This window comes from Poecile atricapillus, chromosome W, assembly GCF_030490865.1.
Source record: "Poecile atricapillus isolate bPoeAtr1 chromosome W, bPoeAtr1.hap1, whole genome shotgun sequence".
Lineage (NCBI taxonomy): Eukaryota > Metazoa > Chordata > Aves > Passeriformes > Paridae > Poecile > Poecile atricapillus.
The window spans coordinates 60,791,580-60,803,711 of record NC_081288.1 but is presented as its reverse complement, the minus strand read 5'-3'; the positions used below and the strand labels follow the sequence as shown (position 1 = coordinate 60,803,711).

The 12,132-nt window shown below is 34.1% G+C and overlaps 1 protein-coding gene across 1 annotated transcript in view; it reads left to right on the top strand.

The window, feature by feature from the left end:
- The window catches only part of LOC131591881 (TBC1 domain family member 22A-like), a 141,869-nt gene that overhangs the window by 95,912 nt on the left and 33,825 nt on the right, over positions 1–12,132 (top strand). The gene's annotated exons all lie outside the window — the stretch shown is intronic.

Below are 12,132 nucleotides of genomic sequence, written 5' to 3'. Positions count from 1 at the left end.
TGTCTGTTTTTGAAAAGGAATACAGCCGCCACAAACTGAAAGCATATAATAACCTTTTACAACGCTCTTCAATTGGATCATTGTAAATATCCATAGGATTACTGTACATTGTATCACATAACCTTTAATACATATTCCATTGGTTTTGGCAGACTAGAGCAATTGCATGCTGTGATTATTTTTTGTCTTTTATCTGTCTTTGAGAACAATGGCATAAACTCCATAGATTGTGTTGATACGTCTGAATGAAAAAGGTATTATGAAAAGTAATAAATGGAAATTATGCCTCCAACTTCTATTTGCTCTGAATTTGTTTCTAATGGAACTTTTATGAAACACAATAAATAGTATTGAAAATGCAAGTTTTATGTAGTGACTTAGGAAATACTAATAATGCCTTGAATAAGCTAAATACATACCAATAGCTATACAGCTGGCTTTTTGCATTCTAGGCAGAAATTAATATTTTGGAGAGGAAACATGGTCTAGTAGATAGGACAATAGAGATAATAGCTGAAATACATATGATTTCTTGCTTTTTCATTTAAATGCAGACAGATTTTCTTTCTTGTAAAAAGTTATGGATGAAAATTTCCAGTTAACATCACCTACTGTTTCCTTTTTGTAAAAGGAGAACAGACTTTCTGAAAGTTTTATATAAATTGTTAAATACAAATCAGCTCAACAAAGACTGTATCTTCTGATTATCCTTTAATAAATTCTCATATTGCTGAAAAAAAATCTTATACATTGTGCTCAAAAAGTTCCACAAAACTAATAGTAGCATTTTCATGATTGAGCCTTTAAGTTCTAATAATCTTTCTGTAAATTAATGGAAAGATTTTCTCCTTTCTAATGGGATTCTTTACTTGTCAGTAGTAATTTATCAAAACTGTGGAAAATCAGTGTCTTAATGGGAAAACAAATCGAATCTCTCCTTTCTGAGAAGTATAAGCAACTTTCATTTGTGATATTTCCAAAGCTTGGGTTGCAGACAGAGAGAAGTTCTCACTTAAGTATCTTTTAACTTAATTTTAATATTTCAGAAAAAAAAAAAACTTTTTATGGTGGTTGTATGCTCTTGGTTTGTCTTGAAACAAGCCAACACCTGCTTAGTAAAGGATTTTCATGATTAAAAATAGCAATTTTGTTCAGTTTTCCATAAGATACAATTTGAAACATTTTGTGTCATGATGTTGTATAACTTTTACAGTTAAATATTGAAGTGCAGATGAAATATTTCTATGATTGCATATTTTTTTTTCAAGTTTTAAGTGTGATTACTAATATGATCTCTGAATATCTGCTATGTAAATTAAGTACGTAGTAAAGAGATTTTTGGTTTTCTGTCTTCTAGATTCTCCTCTTTGGTATTGAGTCCCATTTCATTACACATGCACTCTTCATGGCTTTTATTCTATCTGGGCTATGACTTCTTTTTTTCTTGTTTTTCTTTTTGTTTTAAATTCTCTTTGTCTCTGGTTTGGTACCCACTATGGAAACAGAACTCTGCTGTTTGTTTCCCTGTAGGCTCCCACTGAGCAGTGCTCACAACCTTTTCTTTCCACCTGTTTCCATAGTAGCAGCACCTTGTTGTTTTTGAGAAGTAATTATTAATTTGGTTTATTGTTTAAATGCCCGGGCATGCAGTGAATTTTCACAGCCTTCAAGGGCTAGCCAAGCTTTAGTGGGATAACACGGAAAATAAACAGCCCTTGGAATGTTCCTGATACAGTCTTTGCTGTCTGAAAGTTATGAGACAAATGCAGATTCTTCAAAGGTGGCCAGGATCCATTTTCAGTAGCTCATCACTAGTTCTAGGAATTGTGAAACTTCTGGAATCAGTTTAGTAGTTTGTTTGCCACCTCTGTTTCTATCACTGTGCCTGGGTGCATGGCTCTGGGAGTCTCTTCAGTGGATAAATTGTCAGTGTGACTTTGTGTGAGCTGATCACTTTGTTTTGCAGCTCATTTTGGACATTGCTTGTTTCAAACATGTTTTTTCCAACTATGCACACCGTGCTGCCTTTGTTTTGGCTGCAATGAGCTACAGATGTTGTCAGTGTGTGGTGAGCTTCATCTTTCCACAGAGCCATTCTGTAACAGCAGAGATTTTATACCAGTAAGTTTTTAATGGTACCCTGAAAAATAAGGTGTACAGAAAACAGTTTTCCAAAGTGGCATTGGTTGGTTGGTATTGATTATTATAAAATCTCTGCTTTTTTTTTTTTTTTTTTTTTTTTTTTTTGTAAGATATCTAATTGCATTAAATATAGTTTATATTTTATTTAATTTTTTTTGTATCCTTTGCTATTTTGATATTGATTTAGAGTGTTTGGAGGTCAAGGAATCACAGTGTACACAAAATAACAGAGCTGTGTTAAACATTTTATAGCTCTGTACCAAATGAAGTTATAGTTGCAGTTTACATTATTTGTGATATATGAAAACATTGATATTAACTTAAATTTATGCTTGAACACACAGCTTTACTTCCTTCTTTCTAGCATTTTGGGATATGTTAGTCAGATTTTAAAGTCTAAAAGTTTAGAATGTTCAGTCTTCATTGCTATAAGCAAAATCATATGGGAAAAATCAGTTGAATTGTACAGCTGAAGGACAGATACAGTTAACAAGTACATTTTGATGCTACATCCTTCAATAAGTAAATATTTTAGTTCACACCTTGGGTAGCTAATATTTTGTTTGGTTTCTGTTTTAATATTCTAGAGACTGAGTTGCTACTGTGAAGCATATTTGTTTTTTCACATTCACATTGTTGATAAAATTCATCTTGAAGCCTGGCAACATAATTTTTTGGGATTGTTTTTTTGTCACCTATTACAGCTTAATAAGAGAGATTTAAAGAAAATTCTATGTATTTCTTTCTTTTAAAATAGTAGAAAATAAATCCAAGAAGAGTAATTTATAACTTCACTATGTAGTCTTTTAAAGTCTTAAATAAAATAAGTAAGTAAAATGCTTCTGAAAATTTGGAGACGTGCTTGGGAATCTGATGCAGTATCCAGGTTGTTTTAGTGGGGCTAGTATTGTCCTCTTAAAGTGTATGGTCAATAGGTTTTGATAAAGGAATTTGCAGAAGTGCTAAACTAGATGTTATGCTGTGCATTTTATCTGAAGATTCAGTGTTTGGTCAAAGAAGTCAGCCAGAAATCTTTTCTTTGGATCAAAGCTGTCCTCCTATTTTGACCTGCTCAAGGGTAGGGGTAGTGATTAGGGCACTCTTGTTTGCTTTGTCATCTGCTGGAAGTGTCTCAAGCTCCTGCTAACTGAAGACTCAGTCCTTTAAATGTCAGCATGGATTAGTGGAGTGTTGCTCACAAAAGCTGATGGAAAGAGAACAACAAGTCATGTTTATTGACAGCAGTAAGAGATTTGAGAAACTTTACAGTCTGGTGATGTCATGTCAAACAGGAAAAACATGAAGCTGTGGAGATTACCTCAGGCTGTCAGGATGGGAAAAGCTGTTGAAGAGCAAGAGCTTTTTAAGCCCTTGTGCTGTATTTGTGATGGAGTAAGGTTTCCTAGAAAAAAACCCAATGCATTATTGGTAATATTGGAATTAATAAAGTTTCAAGTAGGTGGTAGTACCTTAAAATTTGCCTTGCTTTTCTTGCACACTGCTACTGGATATTCTTGTAGGAGCTTTTCTAATGAAGTGGCTGCTAGTTGTAATAATCTCATAATTGCTCAGAGGTATTCAGGATCAACGTAGGAGTTTCATTTCTCAGATATAAGAACAGTAGCATCAGAGATAACCTCCAGAGAATCTTGATAAAGCAGATTGCAACAACTCTACAGGTGCTGGCATTCCCACATGAGTGCTTTATGCTGCTCTCTTCGATCAGTGGTCTGGTGTGACGACTTATTATTAAAGCAGACTTTATCTTGATTATTCTGTAGTTGATTGTCAGCATCTCAAGAAGGTTTAAATCAAAGATCTTACTTGATTCAGCTCTTTTAATGATTATGAAAAAAATATTTTTCAGTGTCCTGAAAGATATTTAAATTCTGAGCAGGCTGTAGCATTTTTGGAGTAATTTAGCATCTTCAGAACTGTAGTGTTATTCACAGGAAATATTTTTGCTAAATCTAATAAAGGCAGTCATATTTAGTAGATGTAGCCTCTCATTCTGATCAGAGTTCAGCAAGGCTGCACCTGATCATCACTTAATGTGCTAAGCAGTTGGTAGATGGGAATAGAAGTGGTCTCAAGAGTAGTTTTTGGATTAGCTTGGTGAGTCTTTTGTTTTAACAAAAGAAGCAGCTAGTCTTATTCATCCCAACAAGATCAAGCTCCTGGTGATAGCTATCAAGTATTTAATGAATTTAATTAAAATTTGTGCATTATTAACATTTCCAGCTGTGATATTGAGTGACTAGCAATTTTCAGATACTTGGAATGAGTTATGGTGTTGGCTTTTCAGTTGCTTTTGACATAAAAGCCCTTTTATAAACCTGCAGTTTAGTACAATCACGACTATAGAGCCTCTGTGCTGGATGTAGCTGAAGAGCAGCTGAGTAATGTTTTCAGATGTTGCGCTTTTTCTTTTCTTTAATCAGACAAGATATTGCTGCATTCAGCAAATGCCTGCTTTAGTTTCGGTGGCATTATTAGTTTGTTTTAATAGACATTGAATGAAATGTGAAGCATGCAAACCAAGGAATGTTGTAAGCAGTCATATGGTCACAAAAAGCTTTGGATAATGAAGTCATCAACATGAAGCAAGATTGAACATTCAGGCCAATTGCCATTCCTAAATAGAGACTGATATAGATTGTGTTACTCTGCAATGAAACAGAATTATTTTCATGAATAAGATTTTTGCAGGACAGCAAATGGGGGAAAATACCAGTCCCAGCTATTTCTTACCCTGTAACAGGAATAATTGTGATCAGGAATGAAGGATTTTGATGCTTGTTTCTTGTTTTGTAGAATGTGGTTTAATGTGCTTTAATGGTGGGAGAAGGGGAAGCAGCCAGTGATGTGCATCTTGATAATGGTTGTGCTGGAAAGTTGGATGATGTTCTTGACTCTGTCTTATGACTTGCCTAAACTTGTTAGCTTGGAAAACAGGGAAGGAAGGTAAAATCTCATGCTTATAACTAAATATTGTTTTGGTATTTCTACTTATCATCTTAGTCATAAGTGCACCTATTAGAAAACATATGACTAAATATGTGACATATTTGTTCATTCTTAGCACTTATGATGTGTTCCTTGAAAGAAAGAAAAAGGTTTGGAAGTAGTTTGCTTGAAAATTTATTTGTTCTTATTATTAAGAAGAAAACAGTTTTTTCCTAGAACAGGCAAGGTTCTGGTATAAATGTCAATCTAATAAGAAATCTTCACAAAACTTTTGCATTACATTGATGCAATTATCCCCCGATTTACAGAAGTAGGAATCTGGGGATTGTAGAGTTTTTATTTACTTATTTGAACAAGAATTCAAAATTATCTTTGTTGGATTGTTTCACATGCTTTTCTCAAATGATCTATAATATTTTATTTAGGAGTTCATTGTAATCCAACTACCAACTTTGTCCAGAAAAGCACACGAGAACCTTGCTATATGGAAGTGATACATGTAGCCTAAAACATACTTTATGAGTGGATCTTTTTGAATTACAAGATGGTAGTGTGTCAGCAAACACTTTCTTATCATTTGATGAGAAGCTGAAATAAGCAACCATTATTTTTTAGTACTGTTACTTAGATTTTGCTTTAGTTTTTCAGTATAAATATGCTGTAGAGGTATATATGTGTATAGGAATATGTGTAGAGGTATTCTCACTACTTTTTTTGGTTGTGAAAAAACTTTTTTGGTAGACTAGTACTTACTGCTTACTTTCTGTTGGTCTGCCTTGAAGTATTAATTTGATAACTTTTATGAAAGCTAATAATATGATAAAGCTAAAGCAAATTAATTAAGCAATGATGCAACTATTATACAACTATTCCAGTGTCTTTGAAATCCATGGACTAAAAACTCTAGTGATTGTCTCAAGCATGTATTTCAGTAGATTTGATAACCCGTGAATATCTGCAGAAAAGGATATCATTGTGCTCTTTTTAATGAACTAACAATTTAATACAAAAATTCAGCAATACCACTGTTTGGAATAAAGGGATACATGTAAATGAGGCTAGTGCAGAGATTATATTTAAACAATGCTGACAGTTCTTCTATTGTGCCCATTAATTAATTTCCCAGTATCGAGGTTCTCTGGGAATGAACTGTAAAAATAATTAAAATGATACATGAGGTAAATAATTTTGAAATTCAGAAGGTGAAATAGGGAATTATTTTAGTAAATATTAGTCATACTGCTTATTTGTTCTCATTTTCCTTTTGAAAGCAGCTTAGTAAGGAAGTGTGGTCTGGTTTTGGTTCACGTGATGTGCTGAAGTTCTCACAGGTGGAAAAATTGCCATATTCTTTTTTAATCAATTGTGCTTGTCCCTATATCAAATCAGTAGTTTGCTTGAAGTAGGTTGACATTTATGTAAAGATATTTTGCTTTGCAGCAAAGTACTTCAGAATTAAATCAGTTTCAGCACATATTTACTAATGATCTGGATTTTTAAGTTAAATCATACTTTTAAATGGAATTCTGTGACTAAAAGCAGTGTTGATTTTAGTGTGACAAACTTTGCTTTTTTTCCCACCACATTTTGGCCAGCTAATTGGTGTCAAGTCATGTCTTAAGACAGAATTTGAGTGTTTAAGTACAAATTAAATTTCAGATAGAATGAATGGGGTTTTAATTAGAAGGAAACTTCAAAATAAATTTCTTTCTAGCTGGACAGTCATGTCTGAATAATTGAAGGTCAGTTTTCAGCCTAGCGTAAAATATAAGAAGTTTTTGCAATGCATATTCTTTCTGTCATTGAGTGGTGAAACAAAGATGAAGTTGAAATTTTGGTATCCCAAATGTGCATATTTGAAAATATTTGGCTGGGTGTTTTTAGTCAAATCTGCCATATAAGCTATTGAAAAAGAAATAGCCTGCAGCTTTTAGGAAAGTTTTTCTGCAACTTCATCTGTGCGGGGAGGCAGCTAGCTAGTTCTGGGTTTATCCTTATTGCTCCTCAGACTTTCCATAACAACTCAATACTTCCCTAACTTCACACCTGCAAGATTTTAAGTTCAGGTGGAGTAATCTCAGCAAATTAAAAATACAAAGTGAATTTTCTGGGCAATAGATGGAGAGTTAGGATTTTCAAGCATGTGGAAGTTTTTGAAAAGGCAGTTGGTAGTGTTGTCTTCTCACACACTCCTACAGCTTGTGTGACCTGTCTGCCTAAGCCTTTTCTGAGGAAAATACTCAGGACTAAGGTGTGTAGGGAAGTATATGCTTCACCTTTATATACACGAGATACAGAATGAATTGCATGCTTGTATTTCATGCTGTTGGAGGAAGTAAATGACTTAGTGGTGTTCAGTGTTAATTACACAGAGATTCGCTACTTTGAGTCATTACACTGTGTCATGGTTTGGTAAGATAATTAGGAACCATATTAATGGCTCTAACCTAAATAGTTTGTTTTTAATACATCAGCTATGGTGAACAAAGAAAATACAGCTGTAAGTAATCAACTGCTTTCTAAAATCTAAACAGTGTAAATTATCTATTGTTATTAATGTGTGCTGATAATGTTATGTGGCTTCTAGTTGTTAATGCACTGAAACCAACCTGGAATAGTTTCATTAGTTCTTGCTGCTGGTTCCTGTTCTCATTGCCAAACAATTTGCAAAGTAATTTTTTGTTCCTACTAGAGGGCCCACAAATATGTATATTAGATTGAGGTTTTATGTATAGCCCTCATTATTGTTATCTAAGATCACAGTGATTGATCTATCGCTGGCAGAATTCATGCTCACATTGCCACATCCCTGTTTTGCTATGTTCTATGTATTATAACTACTAGGAAAAATGGAAGTTGTTTACCTTTTCAAGTTGTAGAAATACAAAGCAGTAGATTAAGTAATAGTTTCTCCAGCAAGTACAAAGAGCAACTCATGGTCACTCTTCACTACAAATAACAAGAGGCTTATTAACATGGGAGATGAGAGAAATTATGTTTTCTGATAGTCTCACTATCCATAATGCTTCTGTGTCGATCTAGGTTCTTTTCAAAATAATGTTAGAAATAAGTGTTGCAAAGTGTTCTCCATGTGTAGAGTTCAGCATCTTGCATTTGTATCCAAGGCATTTTGCATGAAAACTGCTTTACTCCACTTTCTTCTGTCAATACCAAATTCAGCAAGAAGGAGCTTTAAGGGAGTCGCCTAAGAAGTTCCATTCCTTTGCTAAAATCTAGCAACACTCCTGTGTGCAAAGGTAATAAACCATCATACAAGAGGAGGAAAAATTGGATGACAGTTCAGTTCAGTGTTGGATGTGAAAGCGTTTCATTGAGTGAGAATCCACTTGACATCCTAGTTACGACTGAAATCTTTAAAAACTTCATGGTGAATTCTTTAAAAGAACCAAATGAGAAACATTGATTTTTGTTTTCCACCACAGTTTATTCTGGAAAAGCTAGGACAAAAAAGTCAAATGCACACTTTGTTAGTTATTTTTTTAATCTATTTGAATTGAGCATGTTAGCAAGTGAAGAGGGCAGTAATTAAAACTCCATTCTGAAAATACAAGGTCATGTGGAAATTTATATGAAAGATGCTTCATAAAACGAAATTATTAGTTGAAGAGTGGTTAAATTGGGTAAATAGTAATTATCACTAGCATCCATTTATATTTGACATTGATTCACAGTCTTAACATGAATTTTGCATGCCATATGGAGCATTCCAACAGGGCAAGGTATTGATCCAAAAAAATTCCAGCAGTGGTTTGTGTTCTTTGTGGCTGGGTTTTCACAGCAGAGGTTTATATCACAAGTCATATTTTAGGAATTGTTGCCAAGTTGTTGTTGATTAGATCAGAGAGGCCAATGACTAAATTGTTGTGAAAAGTGATCTTCACCTCATTTTCAGCATAAATTTTCCAAATCTAATGGAAGATTGTATGATAAGTAATTTTTTAAAACATGCCTAGCAGAAACTGTTTATGTGAACACGGTTCTTGTATTTTTTTTTTTTTTAAATAGCTCTTTTATGAGGGATTTAGTGAATTCTAAGGGTTGAGATACTTGCCTAGTTTTTGGCTGCGGCAGGTATTTGTAGCTTGATGTTATGACCTGTAAATGTTACTTTCCATTAAAGATTTTGAAAAGTTATGAAATATGTTTGAATCGGATCTTTTTTATACAAAGGTCAAACCTGCCTGTAAATTTTCATGTTAATTGATGGATGTTTGCATTAGAAACAGCTGCTTGTAGGCCTTACCTATAGGTTATGCTTTATTTTTGTTTGTTTTGGTTTTTTAAAGCATAAAAGATCCAACTTTGTTGATTTTTTATGGTGAGATTGGATTCAGCTTAGACAAGTGCTCCTGGTCACTTACTGCTTTTAGGATCATCCTCTTGGGAATAGTCCTAGTGAGCAAAAACAACAATACAAGACAATCCAAAATGTGCAAACTCAGCAAAAGTGTTTTTCATAGGTATTTTTGCATCTAACTGTAAAAAACTCTTTAACACGTAAAATGAATAAAATTTTTAGCACTTTTCAAATAATTTAAATTTCATCATATAACTGACTGGAAAACTGACAAGCGGAGAAGGTTATGATCCCACATGAGCTGATAGGCTGCTATGTACAATAAAAATATTTGCAGTCTGCAAAGTGTTCCCGTATCTTTTAGAATGACAAGATTAAGGTGACTTCAATTCTCTGAACTTGATTGTAATGTTCTTTCACCATGACTAAATATGCTATTTTAAGAAAGTATTGACATGATTTTTGTAGGGAGAAATCACACCTTACAAAGCTTAAGAACCAGTGAACACATGTACCAAGTTGATGAAGAATATTGAAAACACTGAAGAGGGTTCTTCACTAAAGGTTATTAAAGAAGGAAACCAGCTGTGGAATTCAAAGAAATGCCCTTGTATGAATAATAACTGCCTGAAAGATAGATAACAAATGTTAAGAGCAAGCAAGTTTCAAAATTAAAGGAAATAACATGCAGTTCTTTTGCAATTTGTCATGAGGCTTAAACTCTTTCTGCTGAAGAGATAAAAAGGGGATACAGGAGCAACTGAGACAGCAAAGTTGTGACAACACCATGTTACTAAGGGTAGTAAATGTGAGAGCTGGACAACAACGGACTTCATGTTTCTGTTAACAGCCTGGCATAAATAACTAGTGAAATTTGGTGTGGACAGGTATAATGTGACATAGTGTGTTTGGACCAATCCTAGCTTTACTGGTATAGCTATGGGAGTTATACTCAAGGGAGTGTCCTACAGTCAAGCTCAGTAGCAGTCCTAACCCCAAAGGTTAGGAATTACTGGGAAAGGTAATGAGAACAAAATAGCATTATGAGCACTATGAGAGTTATATTCCTTCCACCACTTACATGCTACATACAGTTCAGACCTTATTTCAGAATGAGAAAACTACAGGAAAGGATGCCTAAGAAGGCTGGGCAAAGGTGGTGGAACTGGTACATGAATAACTGTGGAATAAGCAAAACAGCTTGTCTGCAAAAGAGAAGGAAATATGAATGGATTGAAGAAAGTGAACAGGAAGTGATTCCTACTCTTTCGCTGCAAATCTCTGAACTATGAATGAAACTAGCAAGTTTAAACCTGACATGCCAAATGGCATGCGCTCATGTTTTTGAATTCTTTGTTCTAGGACTTTACCAAAAAGCTTATGCTTGCAAAAAGATTTAGGAAGTTAAGACAAATCCATTAACTCCTATTAAATGGATTTATTCTGCAGCTTCTCTTAGGATATCTCTAGGCATGAAACCTTGGAAACTTGGAGTATTCTGGGGAGGTACTGCTATATCTTGCACTCCTATACTCAGTCATCTGAGTATAGGAGTGCAATATACTCCATCTACTGTTGGTCATTCCTGGTGAGAGGCTAGTTACTGTGATGGACCTCTCTGGTGTGTTCTTGCTGTGTTTCTTCTCAGACTGGAACTCTTGAGTCTGTTTTATCAGTGAATTGATCTGTGCCTAGGAAGTCAAGGCTCCTGGCTCATCAAAAATGCAGAACTTGGAGGAGCAGCCACCAAACATATTCCACTTTTCATGATGTTAGTGTGTTGGCTTCTGTTTCTGCCACAGATTGTTTGGATACTTTTGCAAAAAATATTTAAGTTTCTTTTCACCTAAACTATCTGCTCTTCATAATGTGGTAGAAATGGAGCTTCTTAAGGTTGCTTTATTATTTTTATTTTTTTTATATATAAATATTATATATATAAATATATATTATTTATATATAATTATTTTATAATTATTGAGCATTTAGAAGTCCTTGTGTCTGAGCTATTACTCGAGTGTGAAATGTGGTTTAATACCTAACCCTGATGAGGTTTCATATCTTTAATTACTCTGAGTATTTAAACAATAACTTTGTATTCTATATAAAAACAAATATAACAGCATGAGGCATTACGCTCCCTAAATGTTGAATTATCCAGGGTGGAAGGCTGCTTAGACTAATCCTTGACAAGACAATAATCAGTCTTGTCATACAACAGAATTTGCATTCGTTTGGTGGTTGTCTAAATCAAGAAGTTTGGGGAGTGCAATCCAAAGAACGTTTTTCATTTCAGCTACAGAGGAGATGCAGAATTTTCAGGGCAATGAGATATTTGTGATGTTAACAATCTAAATGATTTTTATTGAGAGTGACAGATGGTTCTTGGATAATGTGCTCAGAGTTGTCTGTAGTATGTTCAGAATAAGTCTTATGGAAGGTTGTACATCTGCCTTGAGATTTTTTTCTAAAATATTTAAATCAAGGTCATTGTTTATACTTGATTTTAAATAGCTTTTAGCTGGTAGTCTGCATTTCTGTACATTTAGAGATCAAACTGTTTTCAACTTCAAAAGCTGCAAATGGAAAAGTATAATAGGTATCAGGTGTTAGAAAAGGCAATTATGCATTAGCTGTTTTACTCAATTTCTAAAACTGTCTAAAACTATCCATTGGAAATACTTTGTACCTGGACTTCACTCTGA